The sequence below is a fragment of the Macaca mulatta genome, chromosome 18 (genome assembly GCF_049350105.2).
Source record: "Macaca mulatta isolate MMU2019108-1 chromosome 18, T2T-MMU8v2.0, whole genome shotgun sequence".
NCBI classification, from domain to species: domain Eukaryota; kingdom Metazoa; phylum Chordata; class Mammalia; order Primates; family Cercopithecidae; genus Macaca; species Macaca mulatta.
Window position 1 is genome coordinate 44,382,650 of NC_133423.1, and position 13,706 is coordinate 44,396,355.

Genomic DNA, 13,706 nt, shown 5'->3' on the forward strand with positions numbered 1-13,706 from the left:
GCACTGTTCTCAGTGGTGGGGACATAGCAGTGAACAAAACTGAGGATTAGGAGCAACTTTTTCCTACCTATCCCACAGAAATTATCTACATCATTATTCCTTTATGGAATTGTCCCTTATCACAGACTGGATGTCCAGTATGCTGTAGGACACAGCGATACAAGGTGGGTCTCTGCCCTCAAGGCTATTTTTATCTCTTTGGAAGAGACAAGACCCAATTATGTCTCTGTCTCTCTCTCTCTCTCCCCCACCCTCTCTCTCTCTCTCACACACACACACACACCCGCCCCCAGAACAAAACAACAGAACTCATCTTTAGGTGAGGATGTATTAATAGCAAGTGTTAAGTCATTGGATAAGGTAATATAAACACAGTAGGAGTTCAGGAGAGGGGCTGTGTTTGTTGATAACTTTCCAGCTTCATCCAGAGACCCTTCAACAAGAGCTAGCCCAGCACCTTCATTTGCTGGGTGTGAGAGCTGAGGCCCCTCTATGGGAAGGGAAAGCACAAGATGTGCAGCTTTGCATGTACCAGAGTGTATTAGTCTGTCTTCACACTGTTGATAAAGACATACCCAAGACTGGGTAATTTATAAAGAAAGAGGTTTAATGGACTCACAGTTCCATGTGGCTGGGGAGGCCTCACACTCATGGCAGAAGGCGAAAGGCACGTCTTACATGGTGGCAGGCAAGAGAGAGAATTTGTGCAGGGAAACTCCCTTTTACGTAACCATTAGATCTTGTGAGACTTATTCACTATCACGAGAACAGCACAGGAAAGACCTGACCCATGATTTGATTACCTCCCACCAGGCCCTTCCCACAACACATGGGAATTGTGGGAGCTACAATTCAAGATGAGATTTGGGTGGAAGCACAGCCAAACCATATCATAGGGGCACACCTTTGAGGCAGGGATTTCCTAGAGAACAAACTCAACAGGGAGAATCAAGACAAGATAGGAAGCAGGGCAGGGAAAATATCTCTGAAATCTAAGAGAAGAGTAGCAATGTGGCTGCTACTTACCACTAGGGGCTGAGTCCTTGACTGCAACTTCCTCCAGGCTGTGCTGCAACTCTGGTGTGCCAGAGCAGTTTTTCCCCTGGGGCCTGCCGGGTAAAGTCTCTGCAATTGCCTAAGGTCAGGCCTGAAAGGTCACATATAGGACTCTGCCTATATTAAATGCAAGCAGGAAAAAAAAATGACAGCAACAACAGCTGGAGCAAAGCTGGTCTGGGTGTTTCCAGATCACCTAGACCTGCGGCGTTCAGCCCCACTTGTGTGTGAAAGGAAAAATACAGTTACTATGTATTTGATAAATTAAAACAAATTTTTGTTAAGTTTCTATTTTTATTCCATATACACACAATATATTTTTATAAAACCAAATACTTCTAGTTTTATTTAAAAAAACCAGCAGTCCATTGTTCACCACCTCTAATTTCTCTCTTTCCAGAAGCAACTATTTTATCCTCTCTGCTGATTATTTTGGTATTTACATTTATGCCTATAAATAATATCTCTGAGTTTTACTTTTTGATTTTTCCTGTTTTAACCATCATTTATGTACGTTCTATTGTGGATGACAGCACTTAGCTCTCTTTCCTCCCTGCTGTGCCCACAACATACAGGCTGTCTTCCCAACCCCCTCCTTCTCACTCTAATAACAATGTAATTTGGGTCAGATCAATACAGTTACCCCTTGATATCTGCAGGGAATTGGTTTCAGCATCCCTGAGGATTCCAAACTCTGGAGATGCTTAACCCCTGATAGAAAATGGTGTAGTATTTGCATATAACCTATGCATATCCTTCCATGCAGTTTACATAATCTCTAGACTACTTGTAATATCTAATACAAGGTAAATGCTATGTAAATAGTTGTTAAACTGTATTGGTTTTTATCTGTATTTTTTATTGCTGTATTATTATTTTTTATTCTTTCTATTGTCAGATATTTTGGATCTGCAGTTGGCTGAATCCGTGGATGCAGGGGATAGACTCTGTCCTTCACGTTATTATGGTGAGGCAAAAGCTGTCTATACCTGAACCATGAACTAGACTGTGGTTACCTTTACTTTCCTGTACTTTTTGTTTTCACAAGAATAATTACCTTGTTTTCTCATTTGTGTAATTGTCCAGGTTCCACGAATGCAACCCCAAATTATTGGCCAGTGATCTATCTTCTCTCAGGAGGACTGTCAGTTTTTCTAGTGATTTAATCTTCCTCAGAGAGAAACCTCTCCGAGGGCCTTCTGGCCTGCTCCAGCATGGCTCAGCTCTCTCTACCACCAGCGCCCATCATTTCTTCTGGCATCTCCCTTCCCCAACATTTCGGGCTTCCCCCTCCGTGCCCATTTTTTGAGGTGGCTCTCTGGTTTCCTGCATCTGAGATTTGTCTTCCTCTAGGTTTGCTCATTCATTTTGGTGGAGCACATATCCTACTAGCCTCCAGAAAATAGTGTATGAAAAATAAATTTTTCAGACTTCGATTCTGAGAATGTCTTGATTGGTTTAGCTGGACAGAAACTTCTAGCTTGTAGACAGTTTTCCTCCAGTATTTTGAGGATCTTGCTCCATTGCCTTCTGTGTGTGTGTGTGTGTGTGTGTGTGTGTGTGTGTGTGTGTGTGTGTGTGTGTGTATGTGACAGGATCTCACTCTGTCTCCCAGGCTGGAGTGCAGGGGCAGGATCTTGGCTCACTCCAGCCTCAACCTCCCTGGGCTCAGGTAAACCTCCCACTCAGCCTCCCAAGTAGCTGGGACTACAGGCAAGCACCATCCATGTCTCACTAATTTTTGTATGTTTTGTAGAGATGGGCTTTCGCCATGTTGCCCAGGCTGGTCTCAAACTCCTAGGCTCAAGCAATCCACTCACTTCAGCCTCTCAAAGTGCTGGGATTATAGGTGTGTGCCACCGTGCCAGCTTCCATTGCCTTCTTGCTTCTGCTGTTGCTGTTGAGTGACCTTCTGCCATCCTGATTCTCAATTATTTTATACCTGATTTTCTTCTCCTTGGAAATGGCAGGATCCACTTGAATCCAGTGTTTTGAAATGTCCAGTCATCTACCTCTGTGTGGGTCCGTTTTGACACTCATGGCCTTTCCAGTCCAGAAAATGTACCAGGTCTGGGAAATGTTATGGAATTATGTCTTTGATTTCCGCTCCTCTATTTTTTCCTTCCTCTCACTTTCTGGACTTTCTATACTTGATTATCAGAACTCCTGGACTTGTTTAATTGTCTTCTCTTTTCTGTCCAATTTTGTACCCTTTTAACTTTTTGCTTTGCTTTCTGGGAGATATTCTCAATTTTAACTTCCAAGTTACTGTTAAGTTTTTCAGATTTACTCTTGTCTTCTAAATTTCCAGTAACTCTCTGTGTATATGTATATGTGAATGTGTATTAAATATACACACTTTAACATATTATGAATATCTATTTCCATATAAATATATAGATGTATTTATATGAATGAGGATGGGGTGGTGTTGGTTCTTGTTCTAAGTAGCAGAGCCTCTAAGCAACTTTATTTTCTAGTTATTTTGGTCTCTATTGTTCACATTAGAGGATTTCTTTAGATGTCTGGTAATTCTTAGCTTGTCCATTTATCCATCTATAACAAAAACCTGTATAGCTCCCACTGTGTGCCAAATGCTGTTTTAAGCAATTCACAAGTACCATTTCATTTCATCCTTATACCAATGTCCCTATGCGATAGGGACATTGTTATCTCCATTTTAAGAAGTAGGGATGTTGTTTGTGTTTAAGTCCAGTGGACAAATAATCTTATTGGAAGCTCTGGGCTGTACATAAACTTGTCAACTGCAAACTTCATCTTAGTGTGTTTGAATCTTTTCCTTGTGGAACTTCCGAATCAGTCTCTTTAGGTCTATTCTCTGGGGCAGGTCAGATGATCAAAGAGGACTCTACTGAGTTCCTGCTTAAAGGGTGAAGGTCTGGCCAACAGATTTGGGGGAGTGGGGACATGGCTTCTGGGGGCTCCACCATCCTTGTTCTCTACAGTGCCTGCCTCTCCTAGACTAGAGACCCTTGGCATTACTGTCTCCCGTCTTTGTCCAGAATGGGGGAGAACCTGGCTGCCTGGACTTGGGGAAGAAATGTGGAGATGTGACTGCTTCATAAACAGACCATAAACCAATTCTCCTAATTTTAGCAACTGTCACTCTCATCTCCACTTCCAGAAGTGCCTGGTGCCGCCTACTCTCAAGCCTTATGGGGGTTCTGGCTCATAAAGTGAGTTGGTTTCTCACATTCTGCACTGTTGGCTTAGGATTCCATTTTCTTAGGTCTGCTAAGTAAATTACCCCTTATCTGGCTGCTCTTCCGGTTTCAAGTGTTGTTGCTGTTTTCTACTCTCCCATTTCTCCATTGATGTGGGTCTGTGCCTTTAAAAATCCCTTTACTGGCATTCTCATGGGGTTTCAGGGGGGAATGAAAACAAATGTTTGCATCTTTACACAAGAATCCCTGCTGTTCAGATTCTCCCTCCCTTCTCCCATCTACTTATTCTTCTACCTAGAAATCACAATAGAACAGAGAACAGAAATGCATAGCCTTAGTCATAAGCTACAAAGCCTTACATTTGGTGAGCAATACCAGAAAAGGGGCAAAGAGGGACAATGACATAATTATATGGTATGTATTAGAAAAGTATGGCAAACACCAACATACAATCTTAATCTTGGTATTTTATAATAAACATTTTAGAAAACAAGGCTGAACGGTCTTGGTTTATAAGATTACACTGAAAATACAGCACTTCTCCCTTGGGGATTACACTCCACCAAGGACTTTATTTCATAATATCCAGAAAAAGATGAGATTTTAATTTGGATCCAAAGGAGGGGGGGGCCATGAATTTTTAAAAAGGTAGAGGGAGGAGTACTGCATTAAAGGATGGGCTTAAGCAAACACAGATGGCCTCAGAGGCACACTGGGCCTTGTCTCCCAAGGCTGGAAAGCCTTTTAGCACAGGTCACTGGACTCTAAATTCTGAAGAACTCAGTGCAGGCCCTTGGCTAGGTGTCTTGTAGGTATGCTTGTCTTTCTTTGTAAGCCTTCTGTAAATTAGATTTGTCTATTATTTTCTTTTTTATAATGTGGATTAAAATCAGACCCTTTAGAACAATGTGCAGCAGAATCGCCAGTGGAACTTACAAAAATAAAGACTCTAAGACCTCATATCAGTACTACTAAATCAGACTTTAAATGGGTTTGAGAGCCACTGCTAGAGAGTAGCTCTGTGGATGGGATTCAGAGGATATATGACCCTCTGGAAATCCTAGGCAACATTGAATCCAACTTCTTCTTCTTCTTTTTTTTAAGGAAAGAACCACAACTTTTATCATATTCTCATAAGAGAACTTTATAGCACTTACCACTACCCTACATCATATATTACATTACATTATATAATTGTTTGCTTTCAGTTTTACCTACCATAATAAAGTTAGAAAGTTTGTCTATTCATGGAATCAACCCAAATGCCCATCAATGAGAGATTGGATAAAGAAAATGTGGTACATATACACCATGGAATACTATGCAGCCTTAAAAAGGAACAAGATCATGTCCTTTGCAGGGATGTGGATGGATCTGGAAGCCATTATCCTCAGCAAACTAACACAGGAACAGAAAACCAAACACCACATGTTCTCACTTATAAGTGGGAGCCGAACAATGAGAACACATGGACACAGGGAGAGGAACAACACACACTGGGGCCTGTCAGGGGGTGGGGTAGGGGGAGGGAGAGCATTAGGAAAAAGAGCTAATGCATGCTAAGCTTAATATCTAGGTGATGGGTTGACAGGTGCGGCAAACCACCATGGCACATGTTTACCTATATAACCTGCACATCCTGCACATGTACCCCAGAACTTAATAAAAATTAAAAAAAGAAAGTTTTTCTATTGTTAGTGTCCCAAGAACAGAAATAATCTCTTTTCCAGCATTAAATAATATTGGTTGAATGGATGAATGAATGAAAAGAATTCATAAGCTCCCTTCTCCCCGAAAGGCTAAAGCACTATTGATAACAAACTGCAATGGAAACTCCAGATGGAAATGCAGTCTTTATTCAGATTCCATAAGCACAGTGCTGAACTGGACATGGGGGGATGAAAGGGTGGTGGTGGATATGGAGGTCAGTGACATTGTTCCTGGCCCCAGATCATTTGCATACTCTCCTTCCACTCTCGTTCAGGATGCTTCATCAGTGGGGATTGTTTTTAACAAAGAAGAGTTCTGACTGCTGTTATAGGACATCTCCCGGGCTTTATTTTTAGCTCTTCTGGTCTTATCAAACAACAGAAGGGATCTCTATCACTTAAGAAACAAACAAACAGCTCTTCCCTAACCCCTAACTCCATGGCTGCTAAGCGGGGACTCATCACTGTAAAGCTTTGTCTACTAAGAAAGCTTCACTGACTTTGTCCCATGACATAGACAGAGCTGTTTGCTGCTTCAGCCCCAGCACATTTTTTTCCCTACCTCCAAATTTGCAGGAATGATGTCTGGCAAACGCTGTGAAGGGGATGTAAGAAATAGTGGGGAGGGGTCAAGATAATTCACAGGAGAAGTATACTTTGATTAACAACTTATTTGATGGTTATCTGATCATCCAGTATCATTCTAAGAGGCTGAAGCTCCTGTTGGAGACACTTGAGAATGTCTCAGAAGAGCCAAGATGACATAAACTGGCACACTTCCTCTTTTTCCTTAGCTTCCTCTTGATGATATCACAGCTAACACCTTCACTTACTGCCCTTAATCAGCTCTCAATGACACCCATACCTTCATGGGTACCCAGCCGTGGTGGCCTGGATGGGAAGGCCATACAACTTGGGATGGAGTTGCTCATGGCAGAACTGAGGCAGAGCATAAGGAATTGCAGTGGGTGGGTGGGTTCAAGGGAGGCAGGTGGCAAAGAGAGTGCAAAGGTTTTCTAAGACAAGTCAAGCCAGCATGTGTCACACCAAAGCATGTTGATAGTGACTGGTTAGTAGTCATAAGGAGGTGGTGGAGGTGAGGAAGGAATAGCTTCTACCAGCTGCTGCTAATGAGAGACCTGAGGCTCCTATACATACATGTAAGGATTGCTCCTCTGTTATTCCCTCCCCTCCTCTACTCTATCCTTTTGTGACATTTTCTGCTTCAGTGTTATGACTGGCAGAATTTTCGAAGGCCCTCAAGATTTCTGCCGCATCCCTGACCCCCTTGTATGTGCATGGCAAAGATGAAGAGATGTCGTAAATGCAATGAAGATCTCTGATCAGTTGACTGTCAATTATTTAAAGGGGAGATCATCCTGGGTGGGCCTGACCCAATCAGGTGAGCTCTTCAACAGATGGTCTGGAAGTCAGAGGTGGAGAAGTCACAGATTTGGAGCAGCAGAGATGCTCTTCTGTTGGACTTGAAGAAGCAACTGCCAGACCTGTAACCATAAGGAACTGAATTCTGCCAAGAACCACTGAGCTTGGAAGAGGACCCAAGCCTTGGACGAGATTGAAGCTCTGGCTGCAGCTTGCTGTCAACCTGGCAAGACCTTGCAGAGAGGAACCAAGCTAAAACATATCTAGACTCCTGACCCAGGGCAGCTGTGAGATGACACATCCGTGTTGTGTTAAGCTGCCACATTTGTGGTCATTGGTTACATAGCAATGGAAATCCAATATATCCTAAGTGTTTATTTTCATGTAATATAACTGGCATTATAATGATGAGCATGGGCATAGTGGGAAGGAGAGAAGCAATATATTGGACTTAAACTGAACTGCTGGTGCTTGATTCTAGATCTGCTTACCAGCCGAGAAAACATGGGTGAGTTACATAACCTGTCTGTGCTTCAGTTTTCCCAGCAGGGATGATGACAATAACAGCAGCTTGAAGGTCACCGTGAGGAATGAATGGTTCAATATCTACAAGGCACTTAGGATATTGCCTGGCACATAGTAAGTGCTGCGTGAATGTCAATCTTGCAGTTAGTTTTGGATCAGAGATGTGACAGGAACCTCAGGGGACACTGATGGTTGCAGGGGAACAACCCCATATACAGCAGTCCACAGTCTTTTTGCCACTAGGGACCAGTTTCGTGGAGGACAATTTTTCCATGGACCCAGGGTACGGGGGTATGGTTTTCGGGATGAAACTGTTTCACTTCGGATCATCGCCATAAGGAGTGTGCAACCCAGATCCCTCACATGCACAGTTCACAATAGGGTTTGCGCCTATGAGAATCTAATGCTGCCGTTGATCTGCCAGGAGGTGGAGCTCAGGTGGTAATGCTCCCTTGCCCACTGCTCACCTCCTGCTGTGCCAGCTGGTTCCTAACAGGACATGGACGGGTCCTGGTCCATGGCCTGGGGGTTGGGGACCCCTGCCATATAAGATATACTGTGTTAATACCTTTTATTCTGGGCTCCTGAGCTTGCTACTACCGTCTTTTCATTGTAATCTTAACTGTCAGGTCAAGCATTACCTTTAAAAAGTCCTTTTGAAGAACATACCTGTTGCCAAGGGCTTGGCTACCAACCCAAGTGAGAACTTCTGTTTTAAAATCAAAATGCGCCGGGCGCGGTGGCTCAAGCCTGTAATCCCAGCACTTTGGGAGGCCGAGACGGGTGGATCACGAGGTCAGGAGATCGAGACCATCCTGGCTAACACAATGAAACCCCGTCTCCACTAAAAATACAAAAAAAAAATTAGCCGGGCGTGGTGGCAGGCGCCTGTAGTCCCAGCTACTCGGGAGGCTGAGGCAGGAGAATGGCGGGAACCCGGGAGGCAGAGCTTGCAGTGAGCCGAGATCGCGCCACTGCACTCCAGCCTGGGCGACAGAGCGAGACTCCGCCTCAAAAAAAAAAAAAAATAAAATAAAATAAAATAAAATCAAAATGCAATGGAACACTTGGGAGATCCAATTAGACAATCAAGTCTCAAAATAAATGCAAACACGATGAATTTCTAATGTTCAAAGGTAGAATCAGTGTCTAGGCCCTGAGCAGTTTTATTGTACTCCAGCCATGGAACTGATGGATTTCTGACTCATTAATACCAACACCACAGGCTGGCTGGGCAACTGCAGGTTGTCCCAAATGAGGGAATTTTGCTGTCTGGTAACAAACTCATTAGAGAGAAAGAATTTTGTCATTTTTGTAAGAAAAAGAGAAACTAAAGCATTTGGCTTAGAGAAATTTTAAAAGTTGGGGGAAACTTCTGTTCTGATCCCATCTCTGTCCCTCATTAGTGGCCCAGTGACATCCTTTCTGAAGTTAGCTTCCTCATCTGTAAAACAAAAGGATCCCCTTCTAGAGAGAGGGCGTCACCACTCCCTCTGAAATCCACCAAAGAGCAAAAGCCAAAATAAAGTAAAAACTATTCCACCTTGATATTACTAGAGAATAGCCACAATCTCACACCACATATTTAAAAGATATTCATTCACACATACACATTTCATCCATTCAACAAATATTTACTGAATGCTGCTGAGGTGCCAGCACCGTTCTAGATGCCAGGAGCTCTGGCTGCCAGATATGAAGAAATCTGATCCAAAAGAAAGGAAAGGACCAGGGTCTGACATCTTTTTCCTCTAAATCAAGGCAGGTACAGATTTAGAAATGTAAATGAAAGTGTACACAGAGGCTGTGTTGTAAAGAATGTAACCTTGCCCAAGAGAGGTCTCCTCTGTGCCCTCGGCTTCTGGGAGGTAATCTCTAAACCTCTTGGAATGTCATGCCTGATAGGAATGTTTTTGTTTCTCTGAGTGCCTTGGGTCACTCCAAATAGTCTAACAATGTGATTTAGGGTGGGGGCTTTGGGTCGGGTGGTATCAGCTCCAGTTCTGGAGGGGCTGGAGACTGAGATCCGTGACATGGGTATTCCACTGGGCCTAGTGACACAGCCCTAATAAAAGCTCTGAACACTGAGGCTTGGGTGAGCTTCCCTGGTGGGAAATAGTTTGTGCATATTATCAAACATCATTACTGGGAAAGGTCGCACTCTACCTAATTCCACCGGAAGGAGACAACTGGAAGCTCTATGCTTAGAACTTTCCTGGACTCTGCTGCATGGGCCTCTTCCCTTGGCTGATTTTAATCTGTACCCTTTTACCATAATAAATCATAATTGTGAGTATACAGAGTTCATTGAGTTCTGTGAGTCTTTCTAGTGAATTATCAAATGCAAGGGTGGTCTTGGGAACCCTCCAACTTGCCATTGTTGTCAGAAGTGAGGGTAGTCTTTGGACAACTGTTTCCTAATGTTACAGGGTCTCTTTCCATGAATATGGAATAAGAAATGGTATATTAGTCTGTTCTTATACTGCTATAAAGAACTACCTGAGGCCGGACACGGTGGCTCACACCTGTAATCCCAGCACTTTGGGAAGCCGAGGTGGGCGGATCACAAGGCAGGAGATTGAGACCATCCTGGCTAACACAGTGAAACCCTGTCTCTACTAAAAATACAAAAAAAAAAAAAAAATCAGCCAGGCCTGGTGGCAGGTGCCTGTAGTCCCAGCTACTTGGGAGGCTGAGGCAGGAGAATGGCGTGAACCCAGGAGGCAGAGCTTGCAGTGAGCCGAGATCGGGCTACTGCCCGTGAGGCTCCTTCTCAAGAAAAAAAAAAAAAAAAAAAAAAGAACTACCTGAGACGGGGTAATTTATAAAGAAAACAGGCTTGGCGGGCGCAGTGGCTCAGGCCTGTAATCCCAGCACTTTGGAAGGCTGAGGCAGGTGGATCACCTGAGGTCAGGAGTTTGAGACCAGCCTGGCTAACATGGTAAAACTACGTTTCTACTAAAAATACAAAAAATTAGCCAGGCGTGGTGGCGCATGCCTGTAATCCCAGCTACTCAGGAGGCTGAGGCAGGAGAATCGCTTGAACCTGGGAAGCGGAGGTTGCAGTGAGCTGAGATTGCGTCATTGCACTCCAGCTCGGGCAACAAGAGCAAAACTCTGTGTAAAAAAAAAAAGAAAACAGGCTCAATTGACTTACGGTTCTGCAGGCTGTACAAGTAGCATGGCAGGGGAGGCCTCAGGAAACTCTCAACCATGGTGGAAGGTGAAAGGAAGCAGGCACATCTTCACATGGTGGAGCAAGAGAGAGAGTGTGAAGGGGAAGGTGCCATACACTTTTAAACAACCAGGTCTTGTGAGAACTCACTCACTGTCACGAGAACAGCAAGGGGAAAATCTGCCCCCGTATCCAGTCACCTCCCACCAGGCCCCTCCTCTGAAACTGGGGATTACAATTCGACATGAGGTTTGGGTGGGAACACAGAGCCAAGCCATATCAAATGGTGAGCAAGACGCAAAAGAAAAAGATGTGTTGCTTGGGGCCAGGAAGGTAGGGTTGAAGGAGATCTCCCAAAGCTGTCTTCATCGGCCTCACTCAATTTCATAACTGGAAAACCTTTCCAGATGACTTACTAGTACCAAAGTGGAGGGACAGCCAAAACCAGAAGAGAACTCCCCTTCTGTGGAATAAGAGGCGTGCAAAGAGGGATGATCAGAGACAACGCATTTAGGATCCTTTCTACTGCTGCCTCCTTCCCATCTCTCCACGCGGGCAGATATCACTGTCAGAGGCTGCTATCAATGATCTGCCTTCTAACTCAAATTCCAAGTACATTTTAAACACCACTCAGGAAAGAAAGGTAAACAGTTCAGGATAATTTTCAAACAAAATTATTGGGCAAATAAGCTGGAATAGAATGTTTCATTGGAGACAAGTAATATGCCTCACTATCCACCCTCACCCCAAAAAGATTTTTCTATGCATTGAGAAAAGAGAAAGAGAAAACATGCAAACAGATAGGTATGGCTGCATTCTGATTGCATTTTATTTATGAACACTGAAATTTGAAAGGCCATCTAATTTTCTTTTTTTAAGGTTTCTAAAATTTTTAAATTTTTGTGGGTACATAAAAGGAGTACAAATGCCATGTAATATTCACATCATGAAATAATATTCATCTTTTGATTTTTTTCACAACCATTTAAAAATGTAAGAATCATTGTTAACTCACAAGCTGTATTAGTCCATCTGTGCGTTCCTGTAAAGAAGTACCTGAGTTTGGGTAATTTTTAAAGAAAGGAGGTTTAATTGGCTCACAGTTCTGCAGGATTTGTAGGAAGCATGGCTCCAGGATCTGCTCCTGGTGAGGGCCTGAAGAATCTTTCGATCATGGTGGAAGATGAGGGCAAGAGCAAGACAGAGAGGGGAGACGCCACACTCTTTTAAACCACCGGATCTTATGTGAACTCAGAGCAAGAAAAGAGATAAAGATAAGAAGAAATAAATATCAAGTATAAATTAGAGAACATTCTAAAAGAAGAATCTCTCTAGGAAACAGGAGACTTTTTTTGGTTAAGCTTCTCTATAGATTAAGACTGTAAAATTTTACAAAACATACTTGAAAAGAGATAACACCACAGGCTGATAGTAATAAAATCTAACAGCCAGCACAGTGACTTATGCCTGTAATCCCAACACTTTGGGAGGCTGAGGCAGGTGGATCACTTGAGGCCAGGAGGTCAAGACCAGCCTGGCCAACATGGTGAAACTCTGTCTCTACTAAAAATACAAAAATAGCCAAGTGTGGTGGTGGGCGCCTGTAATCCCAGCTCCTCCAGAGGCCGAGGCACGAGAATCACTTGAAGCCGGGAGGCAGAGGTTGCAGTGAGCCGAGATGGCACCACTGCACTCCAGCCTGGGCGACAGAGCAACAGTCTTGTCTCAAAAAAATAAAATTCAACTTAAAAATACAAAAAACTAACATCTACTGAGTATTTATTATGTTTCAGATACTGTTCTTAGTGGTTCACATGTATTAGCCATTTGAAACCGGCAACATTGTTGCTATCCCTCTATTACATATGGAGACATTAAATAATTTTCCTGGCCAGGGATGCAGTGGCTCACACCTGTAATCCCAGCACTTTGGGCCTCCCAAAGTGTGGTGGATCACCTGAGGACAGTAGTTAAAGACAGCCTAGTCAACATGGCAAAACCCCATCTCTACTAAACACACAAAAATTAGCTGGGCGTGGTGGCATGCGCCTGTAATCCCGACTACTCAGGAGGCTGAGGCAGGAGAATCACTTGAACCCGGAAGGCAGAGGTTGGAGTGAGCCAAGATTGCGCGACTGCACTCCGGCCTGGGTAACAGAGGGAGACTCCCTCTCCAAAAAAAAAAAAAAAAAAAAAAAAAAAAGAACCTTTCCTAAAAGTCACTGGTTAGTGGTGGAACTGAGCTGCAACCCCATATGGTTTGATGGTTTGGCTCTTAACCTCTCTATCCTATCCTACCTGAAACATTAAATTTTTATCAAACAGATCACAACAAAAACCTACATGAATTCCAAGAAGAATCTCTACTGGCTACATTGTCTGACTGTAATGAAATAGTATAAGTAGTAATTATTGAAGAATAACTTTTCACTACTCTATCCCAATAACTTAAAAATCTGAACAAAATAGACAATTTTCTAAGAAAATATGTTATTCAAAATAAGTTTTAAAGAAGAAGGCAAATTCAAGTTAGTAACAACAAGGCAAAAAATAGGATAAATTGAGAAGGAAAATTGTCAGCCTGGCATGGTGGCTCACACCTGTAATCTCAGCACTTTGGCAGGCCAGCACGGGAGAATCACTTGAGCCCAGGAATTCAAGGCTGCAATTAGC